At 49.5% G+C, this 21,202-nt stretch overlaps 1 protein-coding gene and 4 pseudogenes across 1 annotated transcript in view; 2 read left to right on the plus strand and 3 right to left on the minus strand.

The window, feature by feature from the left end:
• The window catches only part of LOC117189681, a 96,370-nt gene that overhangs the window by 39,016 nt on the left and 36,152 nt on the right, over nt 1-21,202 (minus strand). The gene's annotated exons all lie outside the window — the stretch shown is intronic.
• LOC117189673 lies at nt 4,874-16,233 on the plus strand (annotated as a pseudogene).
• LOC117189678 lies at nt 8,511-12,288 on the minus strand (annotated as a pseudogene).
• Nucleotides 12,324-16,227, plus strand: LOC117189674 (annotated as a pseudogene).
• LOC117189680 lies at nt 16,425-19,761 on the minus strand (annotated as a pseudogene).

Consider the following 21,202-nt stretch of genomic DNA (forward strand, 5'->3'; position numbering starts at 1 on the left):
CTTGGAAATGTGCTGCTATGCTGGACTGAATGATTTGAGCCATTTTGTCCGTGAGCTGGGCTACCACCTCGTTTTGCATCGTGCTGATGGCCTGTGTAACCATGCTACTAACTCTTTCAGCGGTTATGGCTGCTGCATCGTTTTGCCTGGCCTGGGACCTGGTATTAAGAGGAGTACTTCTATCGACGCATAGCGTCTTGCATGTGGGACAATTAGTATGGGTCTTGACATGTGACTCAATACAAGTTTTGTGAAACTCGTGGCTGCACTTTGTTTTCAATGTAGGAGCCGAAGCCAAAGTTTTCCCACACAAGTCTCGCTTCCCTTGTACAGCGAGAGAGCTAGCAAATCAACAGCCCTACCAAATAACACACATGGAATGTAAACCACAAGAATTGAACGCAAAGAATATGATACGATAAAATAAAGTCATAAAAATTTTTGCCTTACGCATAGCTAATCCCCATGCGAAACGGACCCTATGCTAATTGAGACCCCAATTCCTAAGCACACAAGAAAATGAAAAGAATGTGTACGCGCGCAGACGCCTTGCACTTGTCGCTGTCTAATCAAAACCAACAACAACTCCAGGCGCGAGCCGTGGCCAGCTGCTGCTTTGATTCGCGCCGCTGTCGTCCAAACATCTCGGCTCGGCACTCTACACTTGCAATGAGCATGCTGCTTCTGATTTCACTCGTGGCCAACGGAATTCTATAATCAAGATTAATCCGAGTATGTCCAACGCGCTAAAGCTCATCAGCAGCAATGGCTAAGCCTTCCGCACAGTCCTTCAGCCGTGGGCAGGGTTCCGTAAGTAAACAAGATTCACTCTGCAGTCCTATGCGCCCGAAAGACCATGTTTAAGACTCCTGCCTCAGAAAAAGTAGGGTATTATTAAGACCTATGCACTTTTCGAAACGCTCCTCAGACGTGGCCGGATGAAAAGTCAAAACTTCTGCTTCTGTTTTCCGAATCGTCTGACAAGCCCTCTACTTGGTGTTGAGAAAAGAAGATATTCTTGAGCAATGACCACTTCCAGAGAAACAATTTTGGTCAATGCCGTCTATGCTGAATCGGGAAGTTTTAAAGACAAAAAAAAAGGATGTCACAGTGTTGATGGTGTCACACCTGAATAGGTGTGGCCCCACGTTGGGCGCCAATTTTTAGTTATAATACTATATCTATGATTCATAAATGTAACGTGTCATCTACGCACGTCTGTGTATATAAATCCTGCCAGGCTAGCTGTCATTCAGCGAAGGGAAGCACACGCTTTGGGTTTCCTGCCTCTGCTCGTCGGCTATTGGAGTGATGTTCTTGCCCCCCTCCTGCTGGTGGCCTATACGCATTATACCGCGAATGAAGTAGCGTGTCACGACGAAAATGCTTAACAGGGAGACACTGTTTATCCATGAATAGAATTGTGGATGTGTGCTGGAAAGGTATCTCAACTCCGCCTCTGGTGTTGTCGAGGTCGTGTCGCCCACCCTACCCTGGCCATTCCAAACCGTTCGATTTAATGACGGAATGGCCCCTTTGTCCGGGGCGTCCTACATGGGGAATTTGCCAGCGAAAGCAAAGCGGTAGATTAGTACATTATAAAGTTTATTCACTTACTGGCTAAAACACTAACATTACCCGCAAATACCATAATATAATCACCCACATTAAAAGAGCAGCTAAATGAAATATATGTATAAAATTCCTACAAATACTTGGCTATGTGTCATACAAACGATATACTAAATAAGTCCGAAATGGACAAACTAACTTGCTTGCTGACTCCGTAATGTTACGAAACCAATTCGAGTGGGCACTTCTCCCTCTCACTCACCGACCGGCCCTAGTTCCCTTGTTTCAAGTTGTATTTATTAATAATAGAATTTAAGTCCACTCATACCTTTTCTCCAGTTTATGGCTCCATCGGCGAAAGCGCTTTCCTCGATGAATACCTAAAGCTGCTGTGGTCGAAGAACACTTAAATGGGCACAAGGTTGGGGGAAATCATATTTGCAGATTGGCGAGAGTCACGAGAAGCCACTACCGGAATCAAATCTAAATCTCTCCTAATTAACTCCGCACAGAAATCATAATTAATTACACATTTACAAACACGAATACAATTACTCCGTCAATCCGTTGCTTCCTCTTTTTTTTCTATTCTCTTTCTCCCGACGGTTATCTATGTTTCCTTTCCACCTCCTGGGCGAACGGGAACAGCTCAAATTCTTTCCCCTGCTTCTGCAGGTGAAAGGTACGCGAAAGCAAAGAAAAAGGCCAAACGGCCAATCTCCGACGGTGCTAGATTAACACTTTCTCTCCGCCGATCTGCTCGCGACCAAGGGACGGGCCCTCCTTATCTGCCGCGTCGCGCTCGACTACTAAAGTGCCGACGCCAACGCCTCGGGAAGCTAGCCGCTTGGGGGACCGAGCGTTCCCCAAATGTCTTCTCCCTCTGCTTCCACGCTCGCTTCTCCGATGGCTGACCGCTTTCCAGACAATCCCAAAGGTTTAAACGCCACTTTGTTAGGCTTGCGGCTGTTGTTGTTTGCTGGCTGGCTTCCTTGGACGATCGAATCCGCACTGATTAACTCGATTTACTAAGCGCCAAGACTACAAATGGGACAACTCTTTATTCTCCTTTAGCCCTTCTCTTCTCTTCCCGCAGCACTTACCCCAACCGGACTCAGCGCTATACGGCTTCTGACGACTGAATAGCCCACTCGCCTTCAACCAAGAATCTCGCAGTCGAATCTTGGATTTAGATATTTAGATTCCCTAGAGTTTTTCTCTTCACTAAATTCTTGGTTTTCCTTTCCGTCGGACCGATACGCAACCGACTCAATTGACTTTCATGAGGGAATAGCCAATAGGGACGCCAACGTTCTGGCGGCAAATCCTCTAACAGGTCCCTGGATGCATTTTCAACAGAGATAGCCTGACGTTTTGACCTGTTACAATCTTTTTGGTTTTCCCTTGACCTGTCGTTCGCCTGCCACTCTGAGCACTAGATGGCGCCACAAAAAACTCAGCATTCCCTGCTACAAGCGCTACACTCTCCAGCCGTGTCGCGATAGGCTCCGGTCAGGAGGCGATTGATAAACTCGGCTGCCTGCTCCCGGGTCTTGATGATCACCTCCGGGGACTGGAAAATGGACACTAGCTTCTGCAGAGCCCCCTCATCAAACTCAGTCACAATTCGACGCAGTGCGTCCGGATTATCGGCCATGCGGTTGAGCCCGAGGATCACGAAGGTGGCCGGTGCCGGGTCGTTCTCCATGAGGCAGCCGAGGAACATGTCCGTGATCTCGGCAGTGTGCATCCTCACCAGATACTGCACGTACTTCGCAGTTTCCGCGAAGATGGATATGATGGTGCAGCGCAGCTCAAGGGACAGGATATCGATTTGGTCCTTCAGGTGCTCGACAATAAGGTCGAAGAGGTTATGCTCGAAGAACAGCTTGGTCATCTTCTCGGACCGGAGAGCCGTGGCCAGCACCTCAATGATCTCGACCGCATCCGGTCCTTGCAGATCTTCGCAAAATTCTTTGACCAGCTGCTCCAGGACATGGAAGCAGCGATGCAGCGGCTCAAACACACTCTGGTCGCTGGTGTCCACCAGGAGGGTCTTCAAGACTTTCAGGGCCGCAAGCCGAATCTCCCGGCCTCGATGGAGCTATGAATGGGGTCGGGATTCTCGGAGGTGGCAATCACTGCCTTGAACTTCTGCAAGAGCTCAAAGTTCTCCACAATTCCCTGGGCCACTTTGGGATCACGCACATGTTTAGCAGGTGCGAGAGATATTCTATGCAGAAATCGTCAGTTTCCTGCAGGTAGAAACTATAGGCCACCTCCAGGATGCCTTCAGTCGTCTCGGGCTCGAGCGTGTTCATGTCCGTGTTGTCCATTAAGGCGTTCATGAGGTACAAGGCGAAGCGTCGGATGATAACGTTCTCCGAATCAATGAAGATTTTCTTCTCCAGCAGCACTTCCAGCATTTTATGCTCCTTCAGCTCCAGTACATTCTCGTCCTGGCGCCGCGTAAAGTCCATTATGTGACTGAAGACGGTCAACAGGACGCATTCCTCCTTGGAGCTGAGCAGCAGCAGCGCCGTGTCCAAAGTCTTGACGAGGACATTAACCTCGGTGAATGACTTCTCCTCGGACTTTGTGCGGTCCGGGTAAATGGAGCGAGCTTCGTAAACTTTCTTCGTTACTGTTTGAGATGCCAAGCTTTTTTGGCACCTATGTGTTTCAAAAATGAAAAGAGATTTTGGGTTACACTTTATAATTCGTATTTAATCTTGGTGGCTTAGCGGAAGCCGATTGCTTGCTATTGCCAGATAAACTTTATGCGAGATCGATATGCAACCAATGCGCAGAGGGGTTAGCATAGAACTAAACTATAGACGACGGCGTTAGATCAAAGTGATTGCCGAAGTGGCGGCAGCAGATCAAAGTAGTTGCCGAAGTGGCGGCGGCAGAGAGCCCCTTTAGCGGGAGAGCGCAGCAGCTCTGCAGAACGTCAACGTTTTACAACATACAATAATAATGTTAAAGTTACGGTCATTCTTCAGCGGCTGGCCCGAACAGTTACTTTAGACATTTTTGTTGAATATTTTGCTGCCGTGTTGTAACGAAATTTGTTTGTGTACTACATTTTTCTCACAGATCACTTTCTTTCTTTCATTTTTAAACAGTATCATTAGAAAGTAAACAAAAGTATAAATTGAAATACCCATTTTTTGTTAATTTTTTTAAATTCACAAGCGAATAGGTTGGAAAGAGGAATCAGATTAACGATGCGATATGTATCGATATATATGTAACATCCCTAGCATCAGTCTAAAATGCACTAATATTACCGCACGCGTAGCGTTTTTTTTGAAATTAACAAGCGAATGGGGGTGAAAAAGAAGAATGAGCAACAACGCTACGCTTGTTTGTGTTCCATCGTACACTCACGAAAATTTTACAAATTGTACAGTATAAAGTAATCGAGCAGTATTTAGTTAGTAAAAGCAAAACAAATCACGAAATGCCCAAACCAAAGGCAAAAGCGAAGCCAAAATCCAAAGCGGCGGAAGCAGCCGCATCAAAAAGGGAGGCGACCAAGAACAACAATGCCGTTTCGGCCGAAAAGGAAAACGAAATGGAGATCAGTGATCCGACCTCCGTTCCCATCCGGGAACAATGCAGAGGAGGCGCGGAATCCATGTACACAATAATGCGTCACGCGGAACTCAAGGAGTCCCTCCACAAGCGCTACGAAAAGGAGCTGCAGCAACTGTACTCGAGGGTAAGGAACAGCGTCACTGGGACCCGCTGGCTAGCCAGCTGGCTCAGCCGATTAGAACTCGTCCAATCCAACTATGAATTGTCAATTGCCTTGCAGATGGGCCACCAAGAGTCTGAACACATTCATCAATGTGCTGAAGACTGTACTCGAGGCGGAGGAGAGCAACGAGAACGGTAACAAGGCCCTGTCCTTTTGCGCGAAATTCGTGACCAGCTTCGAGTCGGAGAAGACGCACCCCATGATGACTGAAACATTCCACTGGCTGTTGACTGTAAGGGTCTACTGTACTTTACCATTGAGATTCAATTGAATGCTTTTGTTTGTTTGTTTTTCCCAGACATATTCCAGCAGTCCGCACGTTCGCTATCGGATTTGCTACTTTGTGAATCTTGAGATACTTGAGAAACTGGGACCCAATGCGGCACTCGACGACACGCAGTGCGACGAGATTCTCGAGACTATGCTGGAGCGCGTGAAGGACGTGTCGGCCGGTGTGCGCAAGCAAGCAGTCCTGGCCATGCAGCGTCTCCAGATTCCGGACAATCCCGTCGATCCAGTTGTCTGCGCCTATCAGTTCCATCTGTCTGCGGATCCCTTGTGCAGCGTGCGCCAGTGCATTATCACCTGCATGGGCCGCAACTACATCACGGTGCCCTACATACTGCAGCGTCTGTGGGACGTGGACGAGAAGGTGCGCCGCCATACGTACGTCAACATGTGCAACTATCCAGTGCGCGCCTACAGGGTGGCGCAGCGCCTGACCCTCCTGGAGCAAGGTCTGAACGACAGCTCGGCCAACGTTAAAAAGACGGCGGTAAACATCATGCTTAAGGCCTGGATCGACTCCTACCAACAGAACTATGTGGCTCTGATAGCGGCCCTCAAGCTGGACTCCAGCGAGGAGGAGCTGATGCGTTTCCGGAGCGTGACCAAGCAAATGTTGCGTGAAATCTTTGAGCAGACCGACAATCAGCAACTGATGGCACAACTGCCCCTCGGTGACGACTGTGAGCTGCATCGATGTGTACCGCTGGAATGTCTCAACGTGGAGCTGTTGCTCTATTGGCAGTGCCTCGGCGACTATCTGGAGAGCACGCAGGCGGACGAAAGCGACCAGGTGCTGCCCGAACTGAGTGTCTTCTGCACCTATGTGAACAAGTGAGTTGAATGAGACCCAAACGAAATCCAAACAGTAAGTGATTGCTATCCATTGTAGGTTCTGTGAGAGCCAGAAACCGGACATGGACAAGTTCGCCCAGATAGAGTTCCAGAACATGCTGCTCTCGCTGGTGGAAATCCTGGACTCGTACGACCTGGGCGACGAGATTGGGCGTAGCAATATGAAGACGTTGATCAAAAATCTATTGAAGGACTGTCTGCTCGACCACAAGATCGTCCGCGTGCTCGTGCGTTGCATGGAGAAGCTGATCACCGACCTTAATGACCGGATGCAGTTCTTCATTGAGATCATCTACGAGACGTGTGACCTTAATACCAAGCAGAATGAGCTAGTGCACGATCGCAATCTGATCAGTAAGTTGCTGGACGACTTGGACACGCCCTCGAAGATGAAGATATCCTCGTTGAAGGTGAAGATCTTAGAGCTGGAGGAACAGGAGGATTACTTTGGGCGCCAGAAGGAGTATATACAGGCTCTGTCCGTGAATAAGGAGAAGATGGCTGTCACAGAGGAGTACACGGAGCTGATCAAACCGCTGCTGGTGAAGCACGGCTTTCTGGACATGCCCGCCCGTCCGAAGCTCTCCAACCAGGAGCGTGTCCTGAAAGGCCTGTTCACCTCATACTATATGGTGGCCTCTCCGCATGTCCAGAAGCTCACTCCCAGCATATGTAAGCTGTACAAGGACTTCATTTGCCGGCATCTCCACTCCTCGGATGTGGACATCTTCGAATGGGCCATCAAATGCGGCAACGCCTACAGTATGTTCTATGAGGCATACACCGAGACGGTGTTCCGGGTTGTATACCATCAGTTCTACAATAGCAAGGAGGTCCGTCTGTGCGAGACCTCTGTCAGCTGTCTTCTCTGGCATCGACTATGTCGACAAGTTGAGCCGGAAGATAGGTGCTAGGGGGCTGGGGTCTAAGACGTCCAATCGCCGCCAGCTCTATACCGTGCAGGATACATACGACGGGGAGGAGGATGGCGATCAGACAGTGCAGAACAGCGAGCATAGCGTCGACATCATTATGGCGATGGGCCGCTATATGGAAATGGTGGTCGACAAGGGCGTGAGCCTGGCCATAGTGCGAGGCCTTTGTCGCTTGGTCCTGCGCGGTCACATCGACGATCGGCCCGAGGTGCTCGAGCAGCTGCTCAAACGCTACTTCAATCCCAACGCAGAGCCAATCATCAGCCAGGTCCTGGGCATGTTCTTTGAGAATCTTGTCCGCCTCAAGAAGCAGGCGCTTCTGCAACCCTGCCTTCTGCCCACTCTGTGGACCGTCATGAACTGCAGCTTCGACGCGCCGCTGAACGCCGTTCAGCCCGATTACGTGGTCAAGTTCTTCATCGATTTGACGATTCAGGAAGCCAGCTCCCCGAAGAGCAACATACACAACAGGATCGCTCTGAGCTTCCTGCACTACATACAGAACTATTTCACCGAGCGCAGGGAAATGTGTCGCCTGCTGGCCAAAGAGCTCACCAACCTCACTATTAACGTGCTCAACGGACAGGAAGTCAAGACTGAAATGTTGGAGATGGCAGACAAACTGATCACGGTGAGAACATTTTCTGAATATCCATTGCGGAAGCGCTGTATCATTCGTTTGGTTCGGTTTTCAGAGCGAACTAGAGCCGCGTTTGGTCAAGAACATTAAAGTCTTTAAGACGATGCTCGACGGTAGCTTTAATCCACCATCACGTGAGGCGCGCGACGATCTGGAAAGCGACGAGGAGTGCGACACTGCGACTGTGGCATCTGAAAATGTAGTGCAGTCAGAGCAGGTGTCAGTCACAAATCCTGAAAAATCTGCGACCGAACAAACCCTGACAAACGCATCTGATCCACAGGCTGAAGCATCGGCTATAGCACCAACTGCAACGCAAGTTTCAGAGCCTATCTTAACCACTTTCGGCACTGAGAATCGTGCCCGTGACTGTCCGGGAATGCAGGAATTTTAAAGATTATTGATTTTTCTCTTCTGCGGCTGCTGGTGAACAAGGAGCACACATACTCACCATTGTTGACGCAGGCCGTAAACACAATGGACGAGATGGTCAGGAGGAAGTAGGCGAGCGTGAGGAGCACTCGGCACATGGTTCAAGCCACCAGCTTCTATTTAATCTACGCTGGTGTTCCAAATGCTCCGCCAACAGTCGCTTGCATGTTTGTTGATATTTTATCGATATATCGATATGGGACCTTATATTATAAGGATGTGCCATTTCATACATCAAACGTATGCTTATTATTTACATGCGTTGCCAGGACGAATGCCAGGCGAAGGCGCAGTGGACGAGGACATGCGCAGTGGACGGTGGATAGGACTAGCTGAGACCAAAACCACTGATTCTTTGGCCCCTTTAATAAACTCGATTACAAGCCCATTCGATAAATGGTGCGACAGGAAATTTTGAAATGGAAGCTGGAAAAAGGATTAAATAAAAAAATCTCAGTGATCAATAGAGGCGCAGATACTGCAGTGCCTGGCGACTCTGCATCGGATACAGGTCGCCTACGTTGTACATGAGATCGACGACGTGGGTGGGGCGCAGCATGCGCCAGGGCATAAGCTGGAGGGTCTTCTTGTCGCAGTGAACATCCTTGTCGATCTCCAGCGGCATCGGCACCTCGTTGTACAGCATCCGGCCGTCGACACTGCGCGCCAGGGTGCAGGGCAGGCCGATCTGATCGGCCAGGGCCTTGAAGAGGATGGCGCGCTCAAACTGGCAGCCACTGTGCACCATGCCCAGGGGTATGAAGTTAGTGTGGTAGACGTAGCGCAGTTCCTGAAGGTGGCATCGCACCGCGTGGCGGGAACACTCCTCCGTCGAGTTGAGGTCGAGGATCTTGAGGTTATCGTTCATCACATTGTGCACGACTTCGGCAATGATCTTGATGCGCTTGGCCACGTTATCAAAATCGATGGCGCTGCGCACCTTTGGCGGATTCTCCACCAGGCCGTGCATCTGTGAATCATCAGATGGGACATGGTTAGCAGCTTATTAAGGATTAGCTGGGATAGACCCACCATCAGAGTTTGATTAAGCGTCTCCAGATATTTGGGTAGATGGGGATCGGCAGGACGCTTGCAGTAGCACCAGGTATGATCACCGGCACCTTCGGACATCGGAAGGCAGAACGACGGAACTCTCATCAGATCCGCCTCATCGGCCTCCAATCGGTCAAAATTGACCACCAGAACGGCCTCCAGAGGAGAGCAATCGTTGCGTAGAATGTCCTGGAGAGTGCGGAAGTCGTCAAACTTTTTTCTGGACACATAAAAGTCCTTGTCGGCAGTAATGTCGGTGAAGGTTAGGCAGTTTCTAATGCAGAACTTCATCGTGGGGCACTTAGAGAGGATGCTCTCGATGGCCGGTCCCCAGGTGGACACGCAGAAGGCGTGTTTCTGGAACAGCATCAGGCTAAGATCGGGATTGGGATAGGAATATGATAATGCAGGGGGGGTGAGAGTAGTTGGGAGCCGCTTACACTTCCAGAATGCCGCGATCTATGTAGGCGTCGATGAATTCGCTAAAGCGCGTGGTCTGCAGAATGAAGTTGGTCACAGCCGTCTTGACCAGATTAGAGAGCGACTTCAGAGCCCGCTTGATGGAGGACACAATGTAGTTCTCAAGCAGCACCTCACGAACATCCTGCTTATCGACGATGGTGCACAGGCAACGGAAGATGTTGTTCACGAGAATGGAATGGGCATAGGAGCGCTGTGGAAGTGGGTGAAAAATGCGTTATAGATGCCAAGACACCACAGAATGAGAGTGCTTCCTGAGACTGCCATTACCATCAAAAGTTGAGCAATTTGCTCGGTGAGCGGACGATGCTGGCCCAGGACTGTTCGGTACTCCTCGTTCTGGGCCAAACTCTCGACGATTACCAGAGAGAGGATCAAATCAATGGAGAGAGTAGGCAGGCCCTGCTGAATGGTGGTGGTGAGGACGCCTGGAATGTCCAAGTCCGTCAGCTCTCCAGCCGTGTCGCGATAGGCTCCGGTCAGGAGGCGATTGATAAACTCGGCTGCCTGCTCCCGGGTCTTGATGATCACCTCCGGGGACTGGAAAATGGACACTAGCTTCTGCAGCCCCCTCATCAAACTCGGTCACAATTCGACGCAGTGCGTCTGGATTATCGGCCATGCGGTTGAGCCCGAGGATCACGAAGGTGGCCGGTGCCGGGTCGTTCTCCATGAGGCAGCCGAGGAACATGTCCGTGATCTCGGCAGTGTACATCCTCACCAGATACTGCACGTACTTCGCAGTTTCCGCGAAGATGGATATGATGGTGCAGCGCAGCTCAAGGGACAGGATATCGATTTGGTCCTTCAGGTGCTCGACAATAAGGTCGAAGAGGTTATGCTCGAAGAACAGCTTGGTCATCTTCTCGGACCGGAGAGCCGTGGCCAGCACCTCAATGATCTCGACCGCATCCGGTCCTTGCAGATCTTCGCAAAATTCTTTGACCAGCTGCTCCAGGACATGGAAGCAGCGATGCAGCGGCTCAAACACACTCTGGTCGCTGGTGTCCACCAGGAGGGTCTTCAAGACTTTCAGGGCCGCAAGCCGAATCTCCCGGCCTCGATGGAGCTATGAATGGTGTCGGGATTCTCGGAGGTGGCAATCACTGCCTTGAACTTCTGCAAGAGCTCAAAGTTCTCCACAATTCCCTGGGCCACTTTGGGATCACGCAGGCACATGTTTAGCAGGTGCGAGAGATATTCTATGCAGAAATCGTCAGTTTCCTGCAGGTAGAAACTATAGGCCACCTCCAGGATGCCTTCAGTCGTCTCGGGCTCGAGCGTGTTCATGTCCGTGTTGTCCATTAAGGCGTTCATGAGGTACAAGGCGAAGCGTCGGATGATAACGTTCTCCGAATCAATGACGATTTTCTTCTCCAGCAGCACTTCCAGCATTTTATGCTCCTTCAGCTCCAGTACATTCTCGTCCTGGCGCCGCGTAAAGTCCATTATGTGACTGAAGACGGTCAACAGGACGCATTCCTCCTTGGAGCTGAGCAGCAGCAGCGCCGTGTCCAAAGTCTTGACGAGGACATTAACCTCGGTGAATGACTTCTCCTCGGACTTTGTGCGGTCCGGGTAAATGGAGCGAGCTTCGTAAACTTTCTTCGTTACTGTTTGAGATGCCAAGCTTTTTTGGCACCTATGTGTTTCAAAAATGAAAAGAGATTTTGGGTTAAACTTTATAATTCGTATTTAATCTTGGTGGCTTAGCGGAAGCCGATTGCTTGCTATTGCCAGATAAACTTTATGCGAGATCGATATGCAACCAATGCGCAGAGGGGTTAGCATAGAACTAAACTATAGACGACGGCGTTAGATCAAAGTGATTGCCGAAGTGGCGGCAGCAGATCAAAGTAGTTGCCGAAGTGGCGGCGGCAGAGAGCCCCTTTAGCGGGAGAGCGCAGCAGCTCTGCAGAACGTCAACGTTTTACAACATAGGCGGCTCTCTCTGCTCATACAATAATAATGTTAAAGTTACGGTTATTCTTCAGCGGCTGGCCCGAACAGTTACTTTAGACATTTTTGTTGAATATTTTGCTGCCGTGTTGTAACGAAATTTGTTTGTGTACTACATTTTTCTCACAGATCACTTTCTTTCTTTCATTTTTAAACAGTATCATTAGAAAGTAAACAAAAGTATAAATTGAAATACCCATTTTTTGTTAATTTTTTTAAATTCACAAGCGAATAGGTTGGAAAGAGGAATCAGATTAACGATGCGATATGTATCGATATATATGTAACATCCCTAGCATCAGTCTAAAATGCACTAATATTACCGCACGCGTAACGTTCTTTTTGAAATTAACAAGCGAATGGGGGTGAAAAAGAAGAATGAGCAACAACGCTACGCTTGTTTGTGTTCCATCGTACACTCACGAAAATTTTACAAATTGTACAGTATAAAGTAATCGAGCAGTATTTAGTTAGTAAAAGCAAAACAAATCACGAAATGCCCAAACCAAAGGCAAAAGCGAAGCCAAAATCCAAAGCGGCGGCAGCAGCCGCATCAAAAAGGGAGGCGACCAAGAACAACAATGCCGTTTCGGCCGAAAAGGAAAACGAAATGGAGATCAGTGATCCGACCTCCGTTCCCATCCGGGAACAATGCAGAGGAGGCGCGGAATCCATGTACACAATAATGCGTCACGCGGAACTCAAGGAGTCCCTCCACAAGCGCTACGAAAAGGAGCTGCAGCAACTGTACTCGAGGGTAAGGAACAGCGTCACTGGGACCCGCTGGCTAGCCAGCTGGCTCAGCCGATTAGAACTCGTCCAATCCAACTATGAATTGTCAATTGCCTTGCAGATGGGCCACCAAGAGTCTGAACACATTCATCAATGTGCTGAAGACTGTACTCGAGGCGGAGGAGAGCAACGAGAACGGTAACAAGGCCCTGTCCTTTTGCGCGAAATTCGTGACCAGCTTCGAGTCGGAGAAGACGCACCCCATGATGACTGAAACATTCCACTGGCTGTTGACTGTAAGGGTCTACTGTACTTTACCATTGAGATTCAATTGAATGCTTTTGTTTGTTTGTTTTTCCCAGACATATTCCAGCAGTCCGCACGTTCGCTATCGGATTTGCTACTTTGTGAATCTGATACTTGAGAAACTGGGACCCAATGCGGCACTCGACGACACGCAGTGCGACGAGATTCTCGAGACTATGCTGGAGCGCGTGAAGGACGTGTCGGCCGGTGTGCGCAAGCAAGCAGTCCTGGCCATGCAGCGTCTCCAGATTCCGGACAATCCCGTCGATCCAGTTGTCTGCGCCTATCAGTTTCATCTGTCTGCGGATCCCTTGTCCAGCGTGCGCCAGTGCATTATCACATGCATGGGCCGCAACTACATCACGGTGCCCTACATACTGCAGCGTCTGTGGGACGTGGACGAGAAGGTGCGCCGCCATACGTACGTCAACATGTGCAACTATCCAGTGCGCGCCTACAGGGTGGCGCAGCGCCTGACCCTCCTGGAGCAAGGTCTGAACGACAGCTCGGCCAACGTTAAAAAGACGGCGGTAAACATCATGCTTAAGGCCTGGATCGACTCCTACCAACAGAACTATGTGGCTCTGATAGCGGCCCTCAAGCTGGACTCCAGCGAGGAGGAGCTGATGCGTTTCCGGAGCGTGACCAAGCAAATGTTGCGTGAAATCTTTGAGCAGACCGACAATCAGCAACTGATGGCACAACTGCCCCTCGGTGACGACTGTGAGCTGCATCGATGTGTACCGCTGGAATGTCTCAACGTGGAGCTGTTGCTCTATTGGCAGTGCCTCGGCGACTATCTGGAGAGCACGCAGGCGGACGAAAGCGACCAGGTGCTGCCCGAACTGAGTGTCTTCTGCACCTATGTGAACAAGTGAGTTGAATGAGACCCAAACGAAATCCAAACAGTAAGTGATTGCTATCCATTGTAGGTTCTGTGAGAGCCAGAAACCGGACATGGACAAGTTCGCCCAGATAGAGTTCCAGAACATGCTGCTCTCGCTGGTGGAAATCCTGGACTCGTACGACCTGGGCGACGAGATTGGGCGTAGCAATATGAAGACGTTGATCAAAAATCTATTGAAGGACTGTCTGCTCGACCACAAGATCGTCCGCGTGCTCGTGCGTTGCATGGAGAAGCTGATCACCGACCTCAATGACCGGATGAAGTTCTTTATTGAGATCATCTACGAGACGTGTGACCTTAATACCAAGCAGAATGAGCTAGTGCACGATCGCAATCTGATCAGTAAGTTGCTGGACGACTTGGACACGCCCTCGAAGATGAAGATATCCTCGTTGAAGGTGAAGATCTTAGAGCTGGAGGAACAGGAGGATAACTTTGGGCGCCAGAAGGAGTATATACAGGCTCAGTCCGTGAATAAGGAGAAGATGGCTGTCACAGAGGAGTACACGGAGCTGATCAAACCGCTGCTGGTGAAGCACGGCTTTCTGGACATGCCCGCCCGTCCGAAGCTCTCCAACCAGGAGCGTGTCCTGAAAGGCCTGTTCACCTCATACTATATGGTGGCCTCTCCGCACGTCCAGAAGCTCACTCCCAGCATATGTAAGCTGTACAAGGACTCCATTTGCCGCCATCTCCACTCCTCGGATGTGGACATCTTCGAATGGGCCATCAAATGCGGCAACGCCTACAGTATGTTCTATGAGGCATACACCGAGACGGTGTTCCGGGTTGTATACCATCAGTTCTACAATAGCAAGGAGGTCCGTCTGTGCGAGACCTCTGTCAGCTGTCTTCTCTGGCAACGACTATGTCGACAAGTTGAGCCGGAAGATAGGTGCTAGGGGGCTGGAGTCTAAGACGTCCAATCGCCGCCAGCTCTATACCGTGCAGGATACATACGACGGGGAGGAGGATGGCGATCAGACAGTGCAGAACAGCGAGCATAGCGTCGACATCATTATGGCGATGGGCCGCTATATGGAAATGGTGGTCGACAAGGGCGTGAGCCTGGCCATAGTGCGAGGCCTTTGTCGCTTGGTCCTGCGCGGTCACATCGACGATCGGCCCGAGGTGCTCGAGCAGCTGCTCAAACGCTACTTCAATCCCAACGCAGAGCCAATCATCAGCCAGGTCCTGGGCATGTTCTTTGAGAACCTTGTCCGCCTCAAGAAGCAGGCGCTTCTGCAACCCTGCCTTCTGCCCACTCTGTGGACCGTCATGAACTGCAGCTTCGACGCGCCGCTGAACGCCGTTCAGCCCGATTACGTGGTCAAGTTCTTCATCGATTTGACGATTCAGGAAGCCAGCTCCCCGAAGAGCAACATACACAACAGGATCGCTCTGAGCTTCCTGCACTACATACAGAACTATTTCACCGAGCGCAGGGAAATGTGTCGCCTGCTGGCCAAAGAGCTCACCAACCTCACTATTAACGTGCTCAACGGACAGGAAGTCAAGACTGAAATGTTGGAGATGGCAGACAAACTGATCACGGTGAGAACATTTTCTGAATATCCATTGCGGAAGCGCTGTATCATTCGTTTGGTTCGGTTTTCAGAGCGAACTAGAGCCGCGTTTGGTCAAGAACATTAAAGTCTTTAAGACGATGCTCGACGGTAGCTTTAATCCACCATCACGTGAGGCGCGCGACGATCTGGAAAGCGACGAGGAGTGCGACACTGCGACTGTGGCATCTGAAAATGTAGTGCAGTCAGAGCAGGTGTCAGTCACAAATCCTGAAAAATCTGCGACCGAACAAACCCTGACAAACGCATCTGATCCACAGGCTGAAGCATCGGCTATAGCACCAACTGCAACGCAAGTTTCAGAGCCTATCTTAACCACTTTCGGCACTGAGAATCGTGCCCGTGACTGTCCGGGAATGCAGGAATTTTAAAGATTATTGATTTTTCGCTTCTGCGGCTGCTGGTGAACAAGGTCACATCGCTCCAAGGAGCACACACACTCACCATTGTTGACGCAGGCCGTAAACACAATGGACGAGATGGTCAGGAGGAAGTAGGCGAGCGTGAGGAGCACTCGGCACATGGTTCAAGCCACCAGCTTCTATTTAATCTACGCTGGTGTTCCAAATGCTCCGCCAACAGTCGCTTGCATGTTTGTTGATATTTTATCGATATATCGATATGGGACCTTATATTATAAGGATGTGCCATTTCATACATCAAACGTATCGCAGAAAACTAAATCCCAGGTTATCTGGCTCATTATGAGCCAGCCAGGAGAGCAACGCTTTGCATGTGTTTTATTTTCGGTGCGATATTTTTTTCGACGATTAGATTAATAGAAATATCTAGACTGTAAGTGCTTACCAAATCACAGACCCAATTGCCTATTATATTCCAAGAAGGAAAGTACGCAAATATTTCACCGCTCCTTATTATTATTATTCCGATATATCGATATATTAATGTTTTAAAATTGATACATTCGATATGGCAATATTAAAATTTATAAAATTTGATTTATCGATGTACGATATTTTTTTAAAATTACAATCCCAGTCGCTTGCGCAGTGGACTGTGGATAGGACTAGCTGAGACCAAAACCACTGCTTCTTTGGCCCCTTTAATAAACTCGATTACAAGCCCATTCGATAAATGGTGCGACAGGAAATTTTGAAATGGAAGCTGGAAAAAGGATTAAATAAAAAAATCTCAGTGATCAATAGAGGCGCAGATACTGCAGTGCCTGGCGACTCTGCATCGGATACAGGTCGCCTACGTTGTACATGAGATCGACGACGTGGGTGGGGCGCAGCATGCGCCAGGGCATAAACTGGAGGGTCTTCTTGTCGCAGTGAACATCCTTGTCGATCTCCAGCGGCATCGGCACCTCGTTGTACAGCATCCGGCCGTCGACACTGCGCTCCAGGGTGCAGGGCAGGCCGATCTGATCGGCCAGGGCCTTGAAGAGGATGGCGCGCTCAAACTGGCAGCCACTGTGCACCATGCCCAGGGGTATGAAGTTAGTGTGGTAGACGTAGCGCAGTTCCTGAAGGTGGCATCGCACCGCGTGGCGGGAACACTCCTCCGTCGAGTTGAGGTCGAGGATCTTGAGGTTATCGTTCATCACATTGTGCACGACTTCGGCAATGATCTTGATGCGCTTGGCCACGTTATCAAAATCGATGGCGCTGCGCACCTTTGGCGGATTCTCCACCAGGCCGTGCATCTGTGAATCATCGGATGGGACATGGTTAGCAGCTTATTAAGGATTAGATGGGATAGACCCACCATCAGAGTTTGATTAAGCGTCTCCAGATATTTGGGTAGATGGGGATCGGCAGGACGCTTGCAGTAGCACCAGGTATGATCACCGGCACCATCGGACATCGGAAGGCAGAACGACGGAACTCTCATCAGATCCGCCTCATCCGCCTCCAATCGGTCAAAATTGACCACCAGAACGGCCTCCAGAGGAGAGCAATCGTTGCGTAGAATGTCCTGGAGAGTGCGGAAGTCGTCAAACTTTTTTCTGGACACATAAAAGTCCTTGCCGGCAGTAATGTCGGTGAAGGTTAGGCAGTTTCTAATGCAGAACTTCATCGTGGGGCACTTAGAGAGGATGCTCTCGATGGCCGGTCCCCAGGTGGACACGCAGAAGGCGTGTTTCTGGAACAGCATCAGGCTAAGATCGGGATTGGGATAGGAATATGATAATGCAGGGGGGGTGAGAGTAGTTGGGAGCCGCTTACACTTCCAGAATGCCGCGATCTATGTAGGCGTCGATGAATTCGCTAAAGCGCGTGGTCTGCAGAATGAAGTTGGTTACAGCCGTCTTGACCAGATTAGAGAGCGACTTCAGAGCCCGCTTGATGGAGGACACAATGTAGTTCTCAAGCAGCACCTCACGAACATCCTGCTTATCGACGATGGTGCACAGGCAACGGAAGATGTTGTTCACGAGAATGGAATGGGCATAGGAGCGCTGTGGAAGTGGGTGAAAAATGCGTTATAGATGCCAAGACACCACAGAATGAGAGTGCTTCCTGAGACTGCCATTACCATCAAAAGTTGAGCAATTTGCTCGGTGAGCGGACGATGCTGGCCCAGGACTGTTCGGTACTCCTCGTTCTGGGCCAAACTCTCGACGATTACCAGCAGAGAGAGGATCAAATCAATGGAGAGAGTAGGCAGGCCCTGCTGAATGGTGGTGGTGAGGACGCCTGTCGCGATAGCCGTGTCGCGATAGGCTCCGGTCAGGAGGCGATTGATAAACTCGGCTGCCTGCTCCCGGGTCTTGATGATCACCTCCGGGGACTGGAAAATGGACACTAGCTTCTGCAGAGCCCCCTCATCAAACTCGGTCACAATTCGACGCAGTGCGTCCGGATTATCGGCCATGCGGTTGAGCCCGAGGATCACGAAGGTGGCCGGTGCCGGGTCGTTCTCCATGAGGCAGCCGAGGAACATGTCCGTGATCTCGGCAGTGTGCATCCTCACCAGATACTGCACGTACTTCGCAGTTTCCGCGAAGATGGATATGATGGTGCAGCGCAGCTCAAGGGACAGGATATCGATTTGGTCCTTCAGGTGCTCGACAATAAGGTCGAAGAGGTTATGCTCGAAGAACAGCTTGGTCATCTTCTCGGACCGGAGAGCCGTGGCCAGCACCTCAATGATCTCGACCGCATCCGGTCCTTGCAGATCTTCGCAAAATTCTTTGACCAGCTGCTCCAGGACATGGAAGCAGCGATGCAGCGGCTCAAACACACTCTGGTCGCTGGTGTCCACCAGGAGGGTCTTCAAGACTTTCAGGGCCGCAAGCCGAATCTCCCGGCCTCGATGGAGCTATGAATGGTGTCGGGATTCTCGGAGGTGGCAATCACTGCCTTGAACTTCTGCAAGAGCTCAAAGTTCTCCACAATTCCCTGGGCCACTTTGGGATCACGCAGGCACATGTTTAGCAGGTGCGAGAGATATTCTATGCAGAAATCGTCAGTTTCCTGCAGGTAGAAACTATAGGCCACCTCCAGGATGCCTTCAGTCGTCTCGGGCTCGAGCGTGTTCATGTCCGTGTTGTCCATTAAGGCGTTCATGAGGTACAAGGCGAAGCGTCGGATGATAACGTTCTCCGAATCAATGAAGATTTTCTTCTCCAGCAGCACTTCCAGCATTTTATGCTCCTTCAGCTCCAGTACATTCTAGTCCTGGCGCCGCGTAAAGTCCATTATGTGACTGAAGACGGTCAACAGGACGTATTCCTCCTTGGAGCTGAGCAGCAGCAGCGCCGTGTCCAAAGTCTTGACGAGGACATTAACCTCGGTGAATGACTTCTCCTCGGACTTTGTGCGGTCCGGGTAAATGGAGCGAGCTTCGTAAACTTTCTTCGTTACTTTAGACATTTTTGTTGAATATTTTGCTGCCGTGTTGTAACGGAATTTGTTTGTGTACTACATTTTTCTCACAGATCACTTTCTTTCTTTCATTTTTAAACAGTATCATTAGAAAGTAAACAAAAGTATAAATTGAAATACCCATTTTTTGTTAATTTTTTTAAATTCACAAGCGAATAGGTTGGAAAGAGGAATCAGATTAACGATGCGATATGTATCGATATATATGTAACATCCCTAGCATCAGTCTAAAATGCACTAATATTACCGCACGCGTAGCGTTCTTTTTGAAATTAACAAGCGAATGGGGGTGAAAAAAAAGAATGAGCAACAACGCTACGCTTGTTTGTGTTCCATCGTACACTCACGAATCAGAGGTTGTTCAACACTGGTATGGCGCGTACCTAAAATTGTTTGCGGAAGGAAAAAATTAACATATTTGTTCCAGTCCCACCTGAACGATAGGTGGCCAGGGCTGAGGGCGACGCGCCATCTAGCGGAAGTCCAGGGAGGCTCGATGGTGTATGGTGACATCGGGGGGAGCTGGAGCCGTTACTGGGGATATAAGGAAGAGAATAGGATTAGTTATATGTATTAGTAAGGGAAAAGGGGATAAATAGGAGTGAAAATATTAGAAAACGTGGATTGGATTATGGAAATTGTGGAGCGTGGACGTCGAAATTTGAAATTTTGTGCTTAAAACAGAAAGTTTGAAGTGAGTACAGAAAAGGCGGGCGATAAAATAGGTTGTAATGCAGAAAATTTTACTAACAGCCGGCAAGGAATATAGCCACCAGAACCGGGCCAGAAGGTTTCCTGGAGATGGACACTGGAGTTCGAGAAAGTCGACTGCAGAGAAGAAGACTGCCAACGGAACCTGAGTGAGTTCGTTCCAGTTGCGCGTGTGTGAGCCAAGTAGCGCGGGACGTGTGAAGGGGGAGGGTGAAAGAGGACGATTTAGCTGCCAGGGCGATTCTAGCCACACCGCACGATCGTTGCATCGCCTTCCAGTGCGTGCCACACGTTTGGTCTCATTCACCAAGTAACAACCCCGAAACCCTATTCACACACACACACACGCGCACACGTATACACGGACCTATGTATATAAATTTAGGGCTGACCGGCCACGGCCAGCGATCGCCCACGTCGTTTGAACTTAAAGAAAAAAAACATAATCCGCACTCCAAACACCGTTCCACATTAAATGTTATTTTGTTCCGTGTGTTGTCCTTTATTTAGTAATTAGTATTAGCTTAAACCGCTTAACGTAAAATCTTGGCCATTGAAAAAAAATATGTAAAAAAACCAACACCTTTCACGAACCTAAATCTGCGATCAGCTGTTCAGTGCCAGAAGATTAACCCTTAGTGGGTGACGCGGGGGTCCCATCAGTCCACCGTATATGGTCGAGCGATTTGTGGAAAAATATTGTTTATTGTTTATGTCCCGGGGACCCTTAACAAGAGCTCTTGGTAGGTTAAGTCTCCGTAGGGGCCCGAGTTAAATTAACTCACGTAAAACTAGATCCACTCATCTACACATATTCCATTACGTATGGGTGAGGGTATCCCTGTTGGTTGAACGAAATTTCAGCAGTTATTTCCTTGTTTGCCTTTGTGTCGAACGTTTTGGTGTTTCTTAGTGGTTAGTGATAATTTTGAGTATAGCTATTTATTAATGAGAAAGATGAAATTGTCAATTTACGATTATTAAAGCTTGGATATATATTGAAGCATGATGCATTAAATTTAAAATAGAGGGAGGACGCGTGGCGTAAGCCATGGATTAGGCCAGCCGTTACCGTTCCAGCAGAGGGTGGCCAAAATGAACGTTGTGTTTGGTCACAGGTAGGGCGGGC

The sequence above is a fragment of the Drosophila miranda genome (genome assembly GCF_003369915.1).
Source record: "Drosophila miranda strain MSH22 chromosome Y unlocalized genomic scaffold, D.miranda_PacBio2.1 Contig_Y1_pilon, whole genome shotgun sequence".
Classification (NCBI taxonomy): domain Eukaryota; kingdom Metazoa; phylum Arthropoda; class Insecta; order Diptera; family Drosophilidae; genus Drosophila; species Drosophila miranda.